The following is a 17785-nucleotide window of genomic DNA, read 5'->3' on the forward strand; positions in this document are numbered from 1 at the left end:
CTCCCAAGGAGGCAGCAAGAAAGGACTAGAGGGTTGAAGAGGAACACACAGAAGCATTTGCCTCATCATTTTGCCTTGACCTAGTCCTGCCAGCCAGCTGAGGTTAAGGTGGCCCTCACAGGCCACTTGGAGATCCAGTGACAGAGCCCATTTCTGAATCCACCTCTATACATCCAACATTCTCGCAACCTGTCCCAACAGCTGGCCTCCTTTGCAGTCCTTGGCCACTCCAGGCATGCTCCTTCCCCTGGCCAGTGCCTGTGCGATTCCTTGCACCAGGCAGGCTCTGCCCCCAGATAGCTCCGGGGCTCGCCCTGCCTCTGCCTCCAGCTCTCTGCTCAGTTGTCACCTTCTCACCGAGGCCTTCCCTGAGCACACTATTCAAATTTGCAGCCACTCATCCCCAACTCTTCGCTTCATTTTTCTCCAAAGAACTTTCTCCTGTTCTAAAAATATCAGAAGTTTACCTGTTTATTTGTATGTTGTCACTAGGATGCAAGCTCCATGAGGACATGAGTTTTTCACTACATTTTGTTCACTACAGTGTCCCCCATGTCTGAGACAGTGTCTGGAGAGTACTATGAGCTCAATCAATGTTTAATGAGTGGACAAATGTGCAGGTAGCTTTAAACACAGCTCCCTAGCCCATCGTATCTACAGAGACATGCAGGTCCTTTGAGATAAAACAGAAGGTGAGCAGATAGAAGAAGTGCCTTCGTGGGTGAAAGGACACGGGGTGGGAGTACTCCATGCACAAAAAGCCCATGGTTCTCAATCTGGCTAAAGCCAAGGACCCGTTTTCTGGAGTCCTCACAGCAATTTCACTCTTAGTATCCACTGACTGAGAAACACATAATGACCGCAAACTAATCTGAACATGTGATATTTTAAAATGAATTTTGCCAATCATTATGACGTCAGCCTCGCGTTTGGGAAATAGTGGTACATACACGTGTGAGGTATTTTAAGATAGTGCTTAAAAGCCTAGTCTCTGGCATCTGGCAGCCAGGGTTTGATTTCCAGCATTGCCACATGTTACCTGAGTGATCTTGAGCAAGTTGCTTAAACTGTTGCCTCAGTGTCCTCATCTGCAAAATGGGGCTAATGACAGTATGAAGCTCACAGGGTCATTACAAAGATGGAATGAGATATTGCAATGTCAAGCTCATAAAGTGTCTGGCAGGTAGTAAATATTCCCCAAATGGGAGCTGTTATCATTGTCACCATCGTCGTTATCATCATCATCACAGGTTATTGATTGACGTATCCACAGGTAATGCTTCAAAGCGTATGGGTGTACGTCCCTCTTGCAGGACACTGCAACCCAGGAGTCCTGGGACAACAGTTCTGAGGGCCAGTGTGCTTGACACTGAGTGTTGTTGGCAGTCAAAGGAGAGGGGTTGGTAACTGGGTGAATAGGACATGGGCGTGGTGAGAAGGGGGAGGTAGACAAAAGGGGAGAGTGTGGCCACAGGCACCATCTTGGAATGGTGGTTCAATGTACACCTTCAGAGAAGAAGCCAGCATTTACACAGGAGGTCTTCCAACCTTTCTGAAATCCTGACTTAGCTAAAGGTTGCTTAGGAAGATGGATAAAGATAGTTATTACCGAACTGCTCTGGGATAAGTTTCATGTGTTTTTTTCACCTCTTAGTGTTAGCTCTTTGAGAGTGGTAAGGCTGCACTGATCATCACCCTGCCTGGCCTTGCATTCCAGAGGATTCTGAGTTCCAGATGGTAGCCCATTAGTGGCAGGTTGGATCTGGGTGACCTGGACAGTTTCTCTGTGGTATTTCCCTTCTCATCCCCTACCCTCAAACTGGGGCTCCAGAAAGCTGTTTCCAAAACAATCTGTGGGGCAACAGCGCCAAGAGCAACCAGCTGAGGTCCTGGGGAGAGCTGGGCTGGGAGCAGCAGTAGATAACCAGTGGGCCAGGATACTGTCCCCGCTGGCACTTCGTTACTGTGCCCTGCAGAGCGAGAAGCACAGGGCAGGTTACCCAGGAGGTTCAGTGAGTCCTATTGGTTCAAGAGATCAAAGGAGAAGGAGGTCAGGGATGAAGCTCTGTGGGGGTGGGGACTAGAGGAGTGGCCACCCCTTGAAGCTAAACATTATTAGACAAGACCCAGTCCACACGTGGAGAGAGCATGCAAGCTGTGCCCATAGGCTGATTGGTTTTATGAGAGCGTTGAGTACGTTCTGTGATTTTTTGCTCAAAATGGGAAATAGAGCCAATTAAGCGTCACCTTCCCAGGGAAGAAACAGGGAACCCCAGCTTTTGGTTTTATTTTAAGAAGCTGATCTTTCTGGAAAGATTTAAAAAACTCCAGTGGCACTTGGCCACATGCCACAAAGAGGCTTCTTCCTGACCTTCGGGTGGAAAGCTCAAACTCTTGTGCGAGTTAGGAATTTTTGTCCTGAAACCAAGGATCTTAAAAAGATACCTCTGTCAATCGTATGCAAATTGACTGGGGCCCCCCCTCCCCATTTCTCCTGGAAGACTTGATTCCATTCTTGTCACCGTGCGAGGAGCCCATTTGTAACTGTCCAGTCCCTTTCCGGACCTGATGGGGAGTTCTGCTCTGGGGCCTCATTTGCATAGACAAATGCAGACTGGCATCTGTCAGCTTAGCACCTCAAGCCAAGGAGCTGGAGCGGCAACAGGCAACCTTCTGGGCAAATACCCTGGATATTGGATTCAAAAATGACAGTGTCAAATTGGGGCTAATTTGCATAGGTTTATCAGGTTAATTACTACAATGTCTCCAGGAACTTGAAAATCCTTGAATTCTTATGCAACCAGAATGCTCAAAGTCTGTTGCTATGAAACTTGGAGTGTAAATTACCATGAATACCATTAATCTGTTCACTAGGAGGTTAATTTGCAGTTTGTTGGCAAATCACATGTGGGTCTTATAGCAAGAGTGTGGGTGGTGTTTTTGTGCCACGTGTGGCCCCGCCTGTGTCTCTGGATGTGTGTGTGTGCACATGCACGCACGCATGTGGCATTGGGATCGGCACTCTGTGGGAGCTCACATCCTGGGTTTTCTCACTGCTTCCCGGATCTCACCTGGCTCTTCTGAAATATCTTGGGTTCTAGGGCATGTGTTCTCAGTGTTGGAGGGCTGCTGTGCCGAGCAGTCCTCAGCCTGGTGCCAGCTTACGAGACATTAGCTCCTCCTGAGACAGAGTCACAAAGGTGTCCATTAATGCTTTAAAATCATCTGGCTTTTGTGAAAGATGCTCTTTCCCGTTAACGATTCTCAAGTTGTTTTTGTGCGCAGGCAGGTTTCTCCTGGCAAAGGAACTCAGATCATCTAGAGGAAATGGGGCAGGGAAGTTGCAGTGGGGTAGGAGATAGTGGCCAGGACCACACCGAGTCAGGGTGGGGGAAGAAAGACTGCTGAGCAGGGCGTGGAACACAGTTCCATGGTTGTCCTGTGTTATTGTTAATGGAGTGGGGCAGGGTTGATGACACAAATCTCACCCCAGCTGTATTAGTGTTGGAACCCTACTCACCCAGAAATAGCTCCCTAGCTAGCCTCCCAGGGCTCGAAATCCCCTTTGGACAGAGGCATCAGAGATCCAAATATGTTGTCTGGGAAGGAAGACCTAGTGGGAGAGCAGTGCCTGACATGTTTTATGGGGACATAGAACATCTAGGTTTTGATGCTCAGGAGGGATGCCCCAGGAAATGCTTGGTGCTTTGAGGACACTCTGAACAGCCTGGGAGGTGGAAGCTCGCGTGGGTTCATCACAGTGAGGGTCTGTTCAAAGGAGCAAGGGCATGCTGAAATTTGGGAAAGGCTCCAAAAAACAGTCCCATTGATCTACCTAACAGGTGAGCCTTAGAATAGACCTGGGAGGGGTACAGAGAGTTTGTGATACTGGTTTGAAGAATTTAAGGAGTCACACAGAAGCAGACGTAGGAGGGCTGCTGGGAGCCAGAGAGCCTCCAGAAGAACCCACAAAAGAAAGATGAACCTTTGTTTTCCCCACATACCTCTCCTCCCAGTCCATTCAACCAGCATATACTTGTGCTGGGCACTGGCTCTCCAGTGGAGAAGTCATGTCCTGCCCTGCCCTCAATAAGTTCATATTATAAAGAGTGGTAGGCTTTTAAATTAACTCCACCTGGGGAGGCAGATGAGGCTCAGAGAGGGTTTCCCAGAGAAGGTGATTTGAGCTGAGTCCAGAAGGATGTGTAGGAGACTGCCAGGTAGACAAGGTGGTGGAGGGCACTCTGAGTAAAGAAAGAGCTTGGTGTGATCCCCTTGAGCAAGGCAAGACTGCCTTCTCCCTAGAGTAGGAAATGTCATCTTCCTTAATAAAATGTCACCCAGAACCTCCATGATTGACCCTAGAAGGAGACCGTTTCAACGGCAAGAAGCATCTGTGAGATTCAACTTCCCCTGTAACATTGACCCATCACAGGGATCTTTTAACACTCTACGGTATTGTTTAGATCAGACTGAAGCTTGCATATGTTAAAGGCTAGGAGATGACAAATTCTGGGAAACCAACATGGAGAATAATAATGAAAATAGCTAACATTTGCTGAACACTTCCTCTGAGTTGGGCATGATTCTAAATGTATATGTATACATATACTCATCTTAATCCTTATAATAACCTCATGAAGTAGACATGGTACTATTATTTTCATTATGCCTATTTGATAGACAAGGGCCAGGAAGTTAGATAGACAGTTGGCCCTAGAAGATATTGCTCAGTCATCTTTCACTGTTGGGGTCCTCTGGAGACCCACTTCTTCTTCCTAACTCCCAGCCACCTACAAGTGCCCTCCCAAACTGGGGTGCCCAGCTTTCCTTCTCCCCGTGTTAAAGAGGCAGTGCTGAGGAATGGGGTAGAGGGATCATAAACTCAGAGGCCTACAGAGCCAGACCCAAAGGAGTAAATGTATTCACTAGGGCAAGATCAAATGTATGCCCAAGAGATGTTTCATTCTCCTCTTTATTATTCTTTTAATAAAAACAGCAACACAACAGGACAAGAACAATATTAAACAGCAGCTGACACGTGGCCCCATGTTGAGAGGACAGAAGGAGGTGACTTGGAGAGACCATCCCTCATACAAAAGGGGTACCGCTACTTAGCACCAGCTGATTATTGTCAGGTATGACTTTCAGGCCCAGGGTTGCCAGATAGGATTTTTTTTAAGAGAAGTCAGAAATCCTGATCCATGTATGAAATCTGAGGATTTTTAAATGTTAGCGATACATTTAAATATTTTTGAAAACACTGGTCTGGCCAAACAAACTTGCTTACTAGCTGGGTGACCTTTGGGTAAGTCATGTAACTTCTTGAGCCCCAGTTTCCTAATTGGTAAAAGAAGGATAATACTGGTAACCTATTTCAGAGGGGGAGTCTGAGGATTTAACGAGGTAATGTAAGTGAAATGCCTGTCACATAGTAAGTGATTAATACATGACAGTTCTTCAGATGATTATTACTCCTAGGAGTTAAGGTCTCTTACCTAAGGAGCATCTCTTTCTAGGTGATTGACATGAAAGTCTCTACCCTTCACCTCGTGAGAGACCCCATTCCTTACTCAAGGGAATTCAGCTCCACCCTTGTAAGCAGAAGATGCTAAAGATGTGCTTACCCAGCAATTAGCCAGCGTGTATATATGGAGAGGGAGATGCAGTTTTTTCTTAATATCCCTTCACACAGCAAAATCAGTGCTGACTGATTTACAGTCCAGCTCTGGGGAGGGGCAGAGGCAGCCTGCAGAAAGATTTCTTTCAGGCAGAAAGGAGGAAATTGAGGCAGGGAAGCTAGGCCGCCGTTCCCATCCCAGTCTACCTTCACTTCTTACCTGGGCCCCACCTTGGCTGCTAAGGCTTTTACACTGTCCTCTCTTATTCTTACATCTCCCTTTCAAGCGGTGGTTCTTGCCCCTGGCAACACAAGAGAATCACCTGGGCAGCTTTTGAAAACTACTGAGGCAGGGCCTTGACCCTCAGAGCTTCTATGACCCCTCACAAATTCATAAGCAAAATGGCATCCGGATGTGTGTGCATACATGCACTTTTCTGATGACTTGGTTGGGGCCTCAAAGGACAGTGTCCAAGATGAATGACATAAGCATTCATCTCTGTGGGGTCCTATGGGAGAGAGCTGTGGTTCTAGGCCTGCTGGGTCATCACACTGTATCTCTCCAGGCAGACAGGTCTTCTCAGCTCTCAGCCCCAGTTTCCTCATCGGTACCACAGGGATCAGGAATCACACCCGCTTCGTTTCCTCAGGTGGTTGTGAAGATGTGCTGAACTACTAAAGCATGTACCAGAAAGGGCTTTGAAAAAGCCCAACCCCCTCTCCACAGGGAAGGACCCGTTATTACAAGATTAAGGAAGGTGTGGGTGGGGAGGTAACAGAGGCAGCGGGAGCAGCACTACACATCAAGAAAAGGCCACGCACGTTAACAAAGCAGCTCACAAACGAGAGCAAATTAATACCAGGCCCGGCGAGAACAGAACATTCGCACCGCAGGGGCAAAACACCCATTGGAACAGCTAGGCCTTAGCAGGGGCAAGGAAGTGGAAGAGGAGAGGGAGGGCAAACAAGGGCCAAGTAAGGGGATTTTCAATGCCAGGGAGGCCTGCTCTGGCTAAGAGCAGAAGAGAAGGGGTCAGCCATGACGGAGGGAAAGGAAATGGCGGCCAGCGTGCCAGGTGGGCCTGGGGAGCAGGTAACACCTGGCAGCCCTCGGTGAGGCACGGGAACCAGTGAGGGGCACAGAGTCAATGCCCTGTTCGGGTGATAGCCGAAAGGAGTATCCCTCCAACTTCAACACATTTGGTCTCATCCTCTAGCGACCGGATCCAGACCGCAAGACGGAGGGTCACCAGGGTGCCTTCTACTAACTACAGAGCCAGGCCCCCCATCCCCTGCCACCTTCATTTTCTCCCTTTGTTGAAACAACAAGGACCCACCTGACTCAGAGGCAGGGAGTAGGGCACAGGTTAACTTAGAAAGCCTGTGACAAATCTTCACAGAGAAATGGCCTGGGGAGGGGCTAGGGTGTTAGACCAGAGTGGAGCCCTAGAGTAGGCAAATATTAAAAATACTGTATGGCTGATTGGGGAGAGGGAAGAGCCCCTACTGGGCCAGGAATTAACCTTTAGTTGCTGGATCCAGAAGAGATGGAGACAGTTGGAGGGATCACGGGGTTTGGGGCAGCAGCTATTTACTAGTTACTCATTCAGGAACATGTGATAGTGGTACAAGTGTCCACTGGTGGAAGGTCAGTCCTGATCCTGGGGCAGCTGGAATAAGACTTGGAGGGTGGAGTGGATTCACAGGCAGAGACTTACCACTGGGAACCCGAGTGGTCCTGGCTGCAAGATGGGGTGGGGGTGGGCGATGAACAAATTCTCTTGGCTCCCAAGCAAAGGTGGGTCAGACATTGGCTACATTGTTGAATAGCTGTGCCAGGCTCATGCCCACTATGCCAACCCTTAACTCCCCTCTAACTCCCGTGCATACACAGTGCCCTGCCCAATGTCACCGAGTCAGGGCCCTCTCTGGAGGGAACATCAGTCCATCTCAGTGCCAGCTATCCTATAATCTGGGCATGTTAGAACAGGAAGGGTCCCTGGAAATCAGCTAATCCAGTGCTCTCTTTTGACACATGGGGAAACCAAGGCCTAGCTAGAAAGGGAAAGTATAGGGCCATACATCTCATTAGTGCCAAAGCTGGGACGAGCAGCAACATGTTCCTCCTCCCAGCCTGGTGGATTTTCTATGGCTTTCTTTGCTATTATTCCGAGTCTTCATTATAGTCGAGGGAAAATGCCAGAATCTCCTCAGGGCCAGCCTTACACATAGGTAAACATGATGTGATCAAATATGTCTCCTCAATTGCCTGTCACTGTGCCTGAAATTTCACCATCGGTGATTCATTCCTTGGATCTTGAAGCTTTCTGGTCTTTCAGGGGGATATAGATGGAGGATTTATTGACAATCACCAAGGAAAGGCTTTGCAAATTGGATTCGGGCTATATAGCTGGGGGAGAGCAGTGGCAGCTGGCCCAGGGAGGAAGATGCAGGCTGAGGTAGGCATGGGAACCCAGGGTAAGACTCTGAATCCAGGGCCCAGGCCGGCCTGAGGGGGCCAGGAGAGAGTATTTGATAACACCCACACACAAAGCTTTCGTCACACCCTCACTTGGACACTCAAGAAGCATTTCCCCAGGAGACTGCACTGTGACCCAGGAGGCCTGAATCACTGCTGTGTGGCCCACACTGGGAGAAGGGTGGGAAAGCGAAGGATAACATCGGGCTGTCTGGAGTGGCCGCAGGGGCACTTTATTAAGAGGAGTAGCCTGAGCGAGATGGATGTGACAAGGGAATCTATGACGACATTGAGAGGCGCCTTGAGACTGCCAAGGGAGGCTGGGTGTGGAGTCTGCCGGTTCGGCGCCTCCCCCAGGGACCTGAAGTTCCCCTGGCCTGAGGCCGGGCTCCTTTCTGTCGCTGCCCCTGACTTCCATTCTGGTTTGGCTCTGGAGCAGTGGAGTGCAGCTCCGGACGTGGCTGGCCATGGTCCCCAGAGCCCTTCCTTTTACGCATTGGTTCTAGCATTTTTATATGGAACGGGTTTTGGGGTGACAATCCAGTGGGAACGGGGAGAGGAAGGAAGGAGGCTAGCAGATTTGTCTGGATATTGTTTGCCTGGAAGACCCTGTGTTCCCTCAGAGTGTGTGTTTACTTGTGGGTAGGGGAGAGTACTTCTGGAAATTTGGGAATTTGCCTTGTAGCTGTGTTTGCATAACAGACATAGTATTATAGTTTCAATTATAGGTCTGTTTGAGGTTGCTTGCAGGGGTGAACTGAGCAAACTGAAGACCCTCCCAAGGCTCCACTAGTTCTGTTGCAGATCCCAGTTAGTGGGGCTAAACCCAGAACCGTTGGCCTCCAAAAAGGTAGAGCCTCCACCCTTAAGGCCACCACTGCTGTCTGACATGAGCCCTGTGCTTGCTGAAGGTCTGTCTCTGGGGGTCTCAAGTGGTTTCTACCCAGATACACCTGGTGGGCTCAATTTAGTGGGAGGATGCTGCTGTTGCCAGGAATTTGAGACCCAGAGGCAAAACTGCCCCACTGGTTCCACTCAAGTTCCCCAAACAATCTCCCCAGCTTAAGATCAGGTCATTACTAACCCTGGTGTCTTGGGCCCTGCTGACGGAAGACGATATTTCACGGAGCAGAGACTCCTGCCCAAGTGCAGAATCAGTGATTTGGGGAAGATGGAATTCAGTGCAACCAATTTGGGACAGTCAGCCAGGATTTCTCTTAAGCTTTAGTTCCCAGCAGCCCCCTCCCACCTTGGAGACAGACTAATCCCTGACATTTGTCTAGTGGCTTTATACTTTTCAAAGCTCTTTCACATCCATTAACTCCATTGAGCCTCGAAACACCCCATGAAATAGGATGGAAAGGTGTTATTATCCCTGTTTGACCAACAAGAAAACTGAGGTCCCGAAAGATACATGACCCATCCAGGGTCACACAGCTATTTAGTCAAAGAACTAGGACTTAAAATGTGTTTCCTAATTGCCAGACCTGGGTGGGTAGGATATAGCTCAAGTGGTAGAGTGCATGTCTAGCGTGGGCAAGGTCCTGGGTTCAATCCCCAGTACCTCCTCGAGAAAGAAAGAAATAAACCTAATTACCTCCCCCCTCAAAAAAAAATCTGTCCTAACTGCCAGACCTGTGTGCTTTCCACCTCCCATGTTGACTACCCCACACAACTATGAAGGTACCCAACACCTACCAATGGTGCCTGACACACAATAGATGCTAATAAGTATTTGGTAAATAATGACTGAGTGGATAAGCAGGGGCAAGGCGGGGAGGAATACAGGTTCTAAAACTGCTCTCTTTTTTACGATAAGAATAGAAGGGCAGGAATACTGTGTTATTTCATCATTTTGACCAGGAAGGAAGGAGCAAGACATCTTTCACATTCCACAGACGTCATTGCCATAGAGAAGCCATGGGGCTCAATCTCTGGACAAGGCTGCCTTCCACTCATCCTTTAAAAAGGAGTGGGTGGTGTGGGCCCTCACTCCAGTAAAAGGAAGGACTCAGAATCAGTCCCATGGGAAGAATTTCCTCTCCATGCTAGCCCCTTCTCTCCCCGTGTCTCCACCAGCGGTTCCCTGAGGTTCCGCGGTGGGAGGGGCATCTGAGAACACTGGCTACTTTCTCGTTTAGGGCTCTGTACCTGTCACCTTTGACCTTTCTAGCCTAACCCACATCTCACGGGCTCAGCGCCTGTCTCCTGGATAACACCTGGACCAAGACTACCTCCTGGACCCTTTTCTGTCTTCTTCAAGTCCTGGCCTGTAGTAGGTGAAGTGTCCGAGATACAGAGGGATGGCTGCTCCCTGGCACTAGGCATTGCAGTGAGGATCCTACCTCCCAGGACCGATACCTCCACCTCCACCGGCAAACTGACATGGAGTTGCCACCTGTCCCTAGTATTCTCAGGAAAACAGAGGAACAGGAGATGGAGACACCACTATTCAAATGTTGCTTTGCAGCAGCACAAAGTAACTTTTGAGGCAGGCAGCAGCGAATTTGCCATCCCTCGGGTTTCCAGTCTTGATCCCGCCGCTTATTACCAACTCCTGTATTTGGGTCTATTTGCTTTGATCCTCTGAGCCTCAGTTTTAATTTCTGTACAATGGGGAGGATGCTGGAATGAGAAAATGGATATAAAGCCCAGTGCCCGGCACTTAGTGCTCACCCAGCAGCAGCTGGATTACCCGCACGTCACTGTACTTGGAGCCTCCCCTCCCCGGCTCCCCCGCGGGGGCCTGTCCAGGATGGAGGGGGAGGGGGGAGTTCCTCCGCGGCGGATTGCGGAGCGGGCGGGCAGGCTGGCGGGAGGCAGCAGACGCCGTGTTTACCAGCTGCCTCGCTAGTTCGTCACCTCAGCTCAGCCGAGGCTCTGGGGCTGAGCCAGTCGCCTCCTTCTTTAAGATTCTGGTCACAGCAGGGGCTGGGTTGCTAAGGCAGGCGCGATCTTTCTCTTCCTACAGACGCCGCTGCCGCTACCGTCGGCGCTGGGCACAGCCGGGGGCAGCGCGAGGGGGAGACGGCCAGAGGGTTCCCGGGCCGGGCAGCCGCCCAGCCCCGGCCGCAGAGGGCCCCGACAGTAAGTACCGCGCGCTCTGAGCCGCCGGGTTTGGGATCGCCTGGGAAAGGGCCAGAAAGAGGGGCGCCCAGCCGATGAGGATGGAGTCTGTGGGGTTGGGGGGTCAGCAGCCGGGTGCTGGGGTCCTTGCTGGCCCTTCACAGAGACTCGGGGCAGCACTGGCGTGGATCCCCCGTCCCGGGTGCGCGCCTGCTGGGCGCCCGCAGTCGATGGATGGAGTTGGCGCGTCGGGAGCCGACATCCCTACCCCCATCTCCCAACCCCCCATCCCGAATCCCCAAGGAGCCGTTCGAATCGTGGGGCCACCGCAGGCCCCTTGGCGGCGGCACCTGCGAAGAAATTGAAAGACAGGATGCGCGGGGCTGAGGGTTTGGGTGCCCGAGGAAAAGTGGCGGCGTGAGCGGGAAGTTTTCCGCTGGAGGTGGGGGTGACAAGGGGGAAGGAGAGAGAGAAGGAGCGAGGAGGGCGAGAAGAGGGCGAGAAGCCGCCAGGCAGCTGCCCGAGGTGGGCAGGGGCGACCCCTCCAGGGACTCGGGCCCTGCCTTCCCCACCGCCGCCCCACCCCTAAGCTCCGCCTCCCTACCCCAGCCCGGAGCCGGGTGTCCGAAGTGCGGGGGCCTTCTGGGCGGCCTCCCCCCAGCGCCTCAGCTTCCCCAGGGCCAGGCGCACCCTGGCTGGTCTGCCTTCGCGTGGCCTCGGCGTTCACGAAGCATCGCGGGGCTGAGAAACAAGACCGCCCAACGAGGTGGTGCATTACTTACAGAAAGCTTGGCAGGTGGGAATATTCAGGTGCATACCTGTCACTCTTTTTTCCTGAGCTGTGTAAAATTCGGGAGGAGGGGGGTGGCGAGTGTCAGGGAGCAGTGTCTTAGAGCACAAAGGTGAGTTTATCCTAAGTCACTTAGTCTCATTCTTAAGAGAAGACCCAGATCTCCCTTTTGCTCCTCACCCCCACCTCTCCCAGACACTCATCTTGACCGAGAGTACTGATGATCACAGTAGCTACTATTACCATGTGCCAAACATTGTGCTAAGCTTTTTAGGTAGCAATGAGAATTCGTGTACAATAAGAACTGTAGCTGGCATTCACTCAGTGCTTTCTGTGTGCCAGGCACAGTTGTAAGTGCTTTAGATGTATTATATTTAATCTTCTCGACTCAGTGAGATAGATCCTGATTATTATCCTCATTTTACAGATGAGGAAATTGAGGTGGTGGAAATTGAGGGGTGGGCAAGCCCAAGGTCCCACAGCTCCTGAGCAGCAGAGCTGGGCTTTCTACCCAGTCTTACTTCCACACCCCCTCTGCTAACTACTAGAAATAGGATGAGAACTTGACTTTAATGAAGTAGTAATACAGGGTTTGTTTTCCCCACAGCAAAGCTTATTTATTCTATAGATCTGAAGTCAGGGCCCAAGGTCCAAAGAGATTCGAACCAATCTTCAAATCACCCTCATTGCATTCTGTGGAGAAAGGTAAACCAAGTGAGCTGTAACTGGACAGCAGATCCTACTGGTAGGTGCCTAAGCATAACAATGATAATAGCCGTTGCTAATAGCCATTATTGATTGAGCACTTGTATATTTAATCTTCATGTAGGTACTTTGAAGTAAGTGCTATCATGAGCCCCACTTTACAGATGAAGGAACTGAGGCTCAAGAGGTTAAGTAACTTGCCACAGAATTGGTATTCCAGCTCAGATCCTCTGCCTCCAAAGTTCCTGTTGGAGCTAACCTTTGGCAGATTTGTGCAGGAGGCAGAGGTTCCCCCGTCGCCTTCCCAGCCAGTTGCCCAGAGCTCGGCACTGTTCCCTCCATTCCCAGCCCCCCGCCCTCCGCCATTTTCGTTGAAGAAGGGATTGTACAGGTTGGTGGAGAAAGGACTTCCTAAAGAAAACGGAGCATTCTGCATGGATTTGGGTTTTGTTGTTGTACTAAGCGCCGTGCCTGTAACATCAATAAGTTGTTCTGCTTTATAGGTTTTATTAATTAGACAAGTGTCTGGTCTGCTGGCTTGGAGCTGTTAATCCGACATCATGGCTCTATCTGAGTACCTCTGTAAGAATTATTTTCTAAAAGTTTTTCAAGCCTTATCTGCAATGCTGGGCAAAGCCATTTTCCCACCTCCTGGGGAGGGAGAGGGGGCTTGTCTTTTGGCCAGGACTTCAAAAGCTGGGACAGCAGCCGATAACTTGAGTAGAAGAATTGCTGTGCCTTTTGATTTTTGGCCCTCCTTCCACCAGGATGGCCCCTGTGAGCCGGACAGAATGTGGCCGGGTCTGGAGGGACTCCTCCAGGGCACATCTGGCCCTGCAGTGGGGATGTTTGTCATTTCCCACCCTTAGCCCTGACCTATTCACAGAGCTGGCTTCCACGGACCTTCTTCAATGTGGGCATAACAGGGCTTTGGTCGCCCATTACTATGGCTGAATTTCCGTGTGCCTGCCAGCAGTCCACCCTTCCTGCCTCCTCCCATAAGAGGGGGTCTTCCTTGTGTAGCTTTTGAGTGGTGCAGAGGATGTGTTGCTAGTAGCCCAGTGCTGGGCTGGGTCCCTGGTGGTCCCTGTGGCCTCTTCTGAGTGCAGTGTATCATCTCAGAAGGCCACACAAAAGGGGCCACTGGGTAGCACTTGTCCTCTGCCCTCATTCCTGTAGCCAGAATTTAAAGATTTGCTTCAGTTTTGCCTGAATTTTTTCTATGATTTCTTCTTTTAATGCCAGTGGCTTAAATACCTAGAGGTTTCCCTCTTTGCTGAATCTTCTCCTTTCCTGGAATGCCCTTCTCTGCCTCGTCCATCTGCTGGGCTCCTGTTCACCTTCAGCTTGGGTGGGAGTCATGGGGAGGGGGGAATGGCCCTCCCCTGTACTCCCATAGCATCCTCTGCTGCCCCCTGTGGTGCCAGGGGACACATGGTTTTATATTTGTCTGTTGACATACCTGCCCCCACCTCAGACTGCCACTTCCCCGAGGGGAGAGGTTAGCCCTAGTTTATCTTCAGTGCCCAGCATTGTGCCTGGCACAGAGTAGGTGCTCAGTACATCTTTGTGGCTCATATGAATGAATATGATCTAAAAGCCGGTGGAGGGAGCTCCTGACTTGCAAGGGACTCTGCTGTTGTTCCCCTTACAAGAAGGCAGGTGGGAGCAGAGCTTGCATTATTCCGTAACAAAGAGTCCCAGTTCTGTGGACTTAAATCACTGAAAAAATATAAATACACTGTAATGCCAAAACCTGAATGCCTGGGGAAAGACTTTCCTGGTTAATAGAACATTCTGGGTAACCGAGGGTTAGGCCAAAAATACACATTTATTTTTTTCTTTACTCCTTTTGGTTCTTTCTACAGTGTCTGGGTCTGGTTTTCTACCTTACTGAATTGAGTTTGGGGTCCATCATTGAATCTGTGTCGCCAAGTAGGAAGCCTGTGAGTTCTTGGGATTCCCTAGGTATCTGTCTCCCCCGAGCCTGGTTGCAGAGTAGGGTGTGATCTCGTTACTACACCCACCTCCACCCAGAGACAAGTCTACAGGCCCTTTAAGGTTTGCCGTTTTACTGCCACTCACATTCTGGAAACAGACAGGGGTCCCCAGCTAACAACATGGGGGAGGTGCAGTGTTCACTGCTAACTCATATCCTCTGAGATAGAAAATCAGCACCTGCTCTTGCCCTTCGCTTTTGTTCAGCCTCACTTCTGTTCTGATTCCATAGGATCTTCCCTTTTTCCTTAGGAAAGACCTTAGAATTCCTTCCTCCCTCTCAGAGAAAGATGCAATTAGGCAGAATAAAAGGTGTCTCATTGCCCTGCGGCTATAGTTGGTATCTCTGGATGCCTCCAGATGGGGTGACATGAATTTACCAAGCCTCTGCTAACATAACCTCTTTTGTCAAGTTGCTTCTCGACCTGATTTCTGCCCTATCCCACCCCCCAACCATGCACTCGATGGACAGCTTGGAGGTGGTGCGCAGAGGGGAAGCCAGGGCTTGCTCCCTCACTAAAGGTTAGCCCGGCACTTGCTGGGCATGGTTCTTGGGCTTCAGATACCACCTGCATCATCTCAGGCAAGGAGGGGGCAAATGGGCCATCTAGGCAAAACAGCAAGAAGGATGTGCCTTTCTCTGTCCAGCTATGACTAAACTGGCTTGCCCATCTCCTCACAGGCTTCCCAAGTGGGGCGGGGGGGCACTGGGGAGAGGACCTGATGCCCCAGCAGAGCCAGACATGAGAGAGGGAGTGAAGAGAAGGTTTACTCACTGTCTCCCTGGGTCAGCTCCTGCTGCTTGCTCCCCCAGCCCACCTCTTCCCAGCATCCCCTCCCCCAGAACCCCAGCCCCTGACTCAAGCTGTCCCCTTTATGCTTCCTGCCACAGCGCCCCTCCCTGCCCCTTCTGTCTCTGGGCCTATTTTCAGTGCCCTCCCCCTCCCCGGGCCCAAATCTGGCCCCTCCTAGAGTCCCCAATTGCACTCTTCGTCCAGAAAGCTTTTCCCTGCTGCTTCTGGAAATGAGCAGATAGTGGACAAGGGTGATGTAAATAACTTCCCAGATCCCTGGCAACTCTGAGATTCTCCAGCTATTTGAGCAGAATCAGTGGTTGGGGGCGTCCCAGGCTGGTGGCCTAGGCCATCAATGCCTGGCAGCCTCACAGACAGGAAAGAGATGGCACAGCCAGCCGCTGAGTAGGCCCCCATTTGGCTTCAGGAGGCTTTGCCTGGAGCCCCGTGCGGCCAGCGCCTGCCAAGCAGCCCCCGGAGGGGCGCTGTTTGAGCCCTGGGTCTTTGGCTGCTGGAGGCAGCTACTTGTTGGGATGTTCCCAGCAGCTCCTGTCCGCACCTGCTCCCCCTGGCCTCCAAGCCTTGTTTATAGTTCAGCCCTTGGCAGACTAGAGGTTAGAATCCAAGAAGAGAGAGTGATCTGGGTGGCCAGGGACCCTCTCCCAGCTTGGCATTCTGTGCCAGAGCTCTGCAGCCCAGCCTGGCCTCGGAAAGATGTGTTCACTGAGGGGAAGAATTCGGGCCTGCGCTCCCTTCCCTGCCAACTCCACTTTTCCCATCATGACCATTCCCTCCCACCTTCTGGAATTCTCTCCCCTTCCTGTTTTCTCCTCTTGATTTCATTCTCTTTCACAAGAAAAAGACAGCCTCTGGTGGCTAGGGAATTGGCTCAAGTTAGGACAGTGTCCTGGGTTCTTGTCCTGAGGCTATTTCGTATTTCCCCCTCACTCGCCACATCCCCATCTGTGAAATGTGGCGGGTGTCATCCTGCTGTCAGGATGGCAGAATAGCAGTGCCCTTCCTCAGAGAGCTCAGTGGCTGGAAGTTCTATTCCGGAAGGCTCTCATTACCGCGTGGTCCTAGCGGGAACCTGAGGGCAGAGCTAGGGGCTGCTTGAGGGCATTTAGAGAGCCGGCCAGGCAATGGACCAGGCCTCCAAAAAGTTCAGGCAAAAGATCTCTGCCAGCCTCGCCTTCTCCAAGCCTGTCCTTTCTCTGTCACTGTCTCCAGGGCCCGCCTCTTGTCTCCGTTCTCTGCTTCTGTCTGGGTTTCTTGGCTTCACCTCGCCTCTCTCCTCCCTACTGGCTCTGGCTGGCCCCCATCTCCTGCTCTGCTGTCTTCTCCGCCACTTCTCATCTCTCCCCCTCTGGCTTGGTCAGTCTGTCTCTGCCTCCCTCAGAATGCTTGGTGTGGGATGTGGAGGGCGGGGGCTGAGGGGCCCAAGACTCTTTGGAGTGACAGAACAACTCCTTCAAGCTCCCGTGAATGTTTCATCACTGCAGTTCCCCCTCACTGCCTCTACTGGTGACGAGTGAGGGCTAAAATGCAGGGATCTCCCCACTAACTCTGCCACAGCTCAGTGGCAGCAGCTTCAGACCTTGTGACCCACGGTGCCATATGGCATCAGCATCACATCTGGCACAGCCCTCACATCTGTCACCGGGCTGGCAGGCCCAGCAGGGAAGGTTTAGGAGCATGTCTGGGCATATTAGACAAGATATCTGAGTCTATTGTATGTGTAGCCCTTGAGGGGAGAAGTGGAGGGGATCGGCTACCAAGAGGGTCCTCTGCAGCCTCCTCTCAGAAGCATCATGGGGTTGGTCTTTTGTGAGGTGACTCCAGGCTGCCAGGTATTTGTGGAAGGACAAATGACTTTGGTCTGTCTGCCTGCTCCTCGGTGACCTGCTGGAACAGGTGCCAGGTGTCTCCATTCCAGCCCTCTTGGGAAAAGCAATTGCTTGGACTACCATAAAATGAATCCAGACACCAGAAGGTCTTCCAGAAGATGCCTCTCCAGGCTCAGCTGAGGAGGAAGCTTCAGGGCCATGAAGACCTGGAGGGAAAGGAGGAGGAAAGCGCTGGAGGGAGCCCTAGGAAAGGAACCGAATTGTCTACCCAGAGGCTGTCAAGAATGGAAAAGACTATCCAAAGTCATCCTGTCCACTCCCAAGCCTCTGGTCATTCTGAAAGAAGAGTTGTTTGCCCTTTAAAGAAACATTCCTTCCCTGAGAAGGAATAGCCATTAGATGTCCCATCCTGGTATTCCTCAAAGGACTAGAGACATCCTGGCTGTGATTTCTTCTTAAATTGTAGCCCTCCTCATCCTCTTCCTT

The 17785-nt window shown here is 51.2% G+C and overlaps 1 protein-coding gene across 4 annotated transcripts in view; it reads left to right on the forward strand.

The window, feature by feature from the left end:
• Nucleotides 1-17785, forward strand: part of FRMPD3 (FERM and PDZ domain containing 3) — a 121017-nt gene that overhangs the window by 37542 nt on the left and 65690 nt on the right. Inside the window, exon 2 of one of the 4 annotated variants that reach the window (XM_064482910.1) lies at nt 11071-11186. The exons of the other annotated variants lie outside the window; for them this stretch is intronic. The gene's annotated coding sequence lies outside the window, so the exon portion shown is untranslated. The remainder of the gene's footprint in view (nt 1-11070; nt 11187-17785) is intronic. 4 annotated transcript variants of the gene reach the window in all.

This window comes from Camelus dromedarius, chromosome X (genome assembly GCF_036321535.1).
Source record: "Camelus dromedarius isolate mCamDro1 chromosome X, mCamDro1.pat, whole genome shotgun sequence".
Taxonomy (NCBI): domain Eukaryota; kingdom Metazoa; phylum Chordata; class Mammalia; order Artiodactyla; family Camelidae; genus Camelus; species Camelus dromedarius.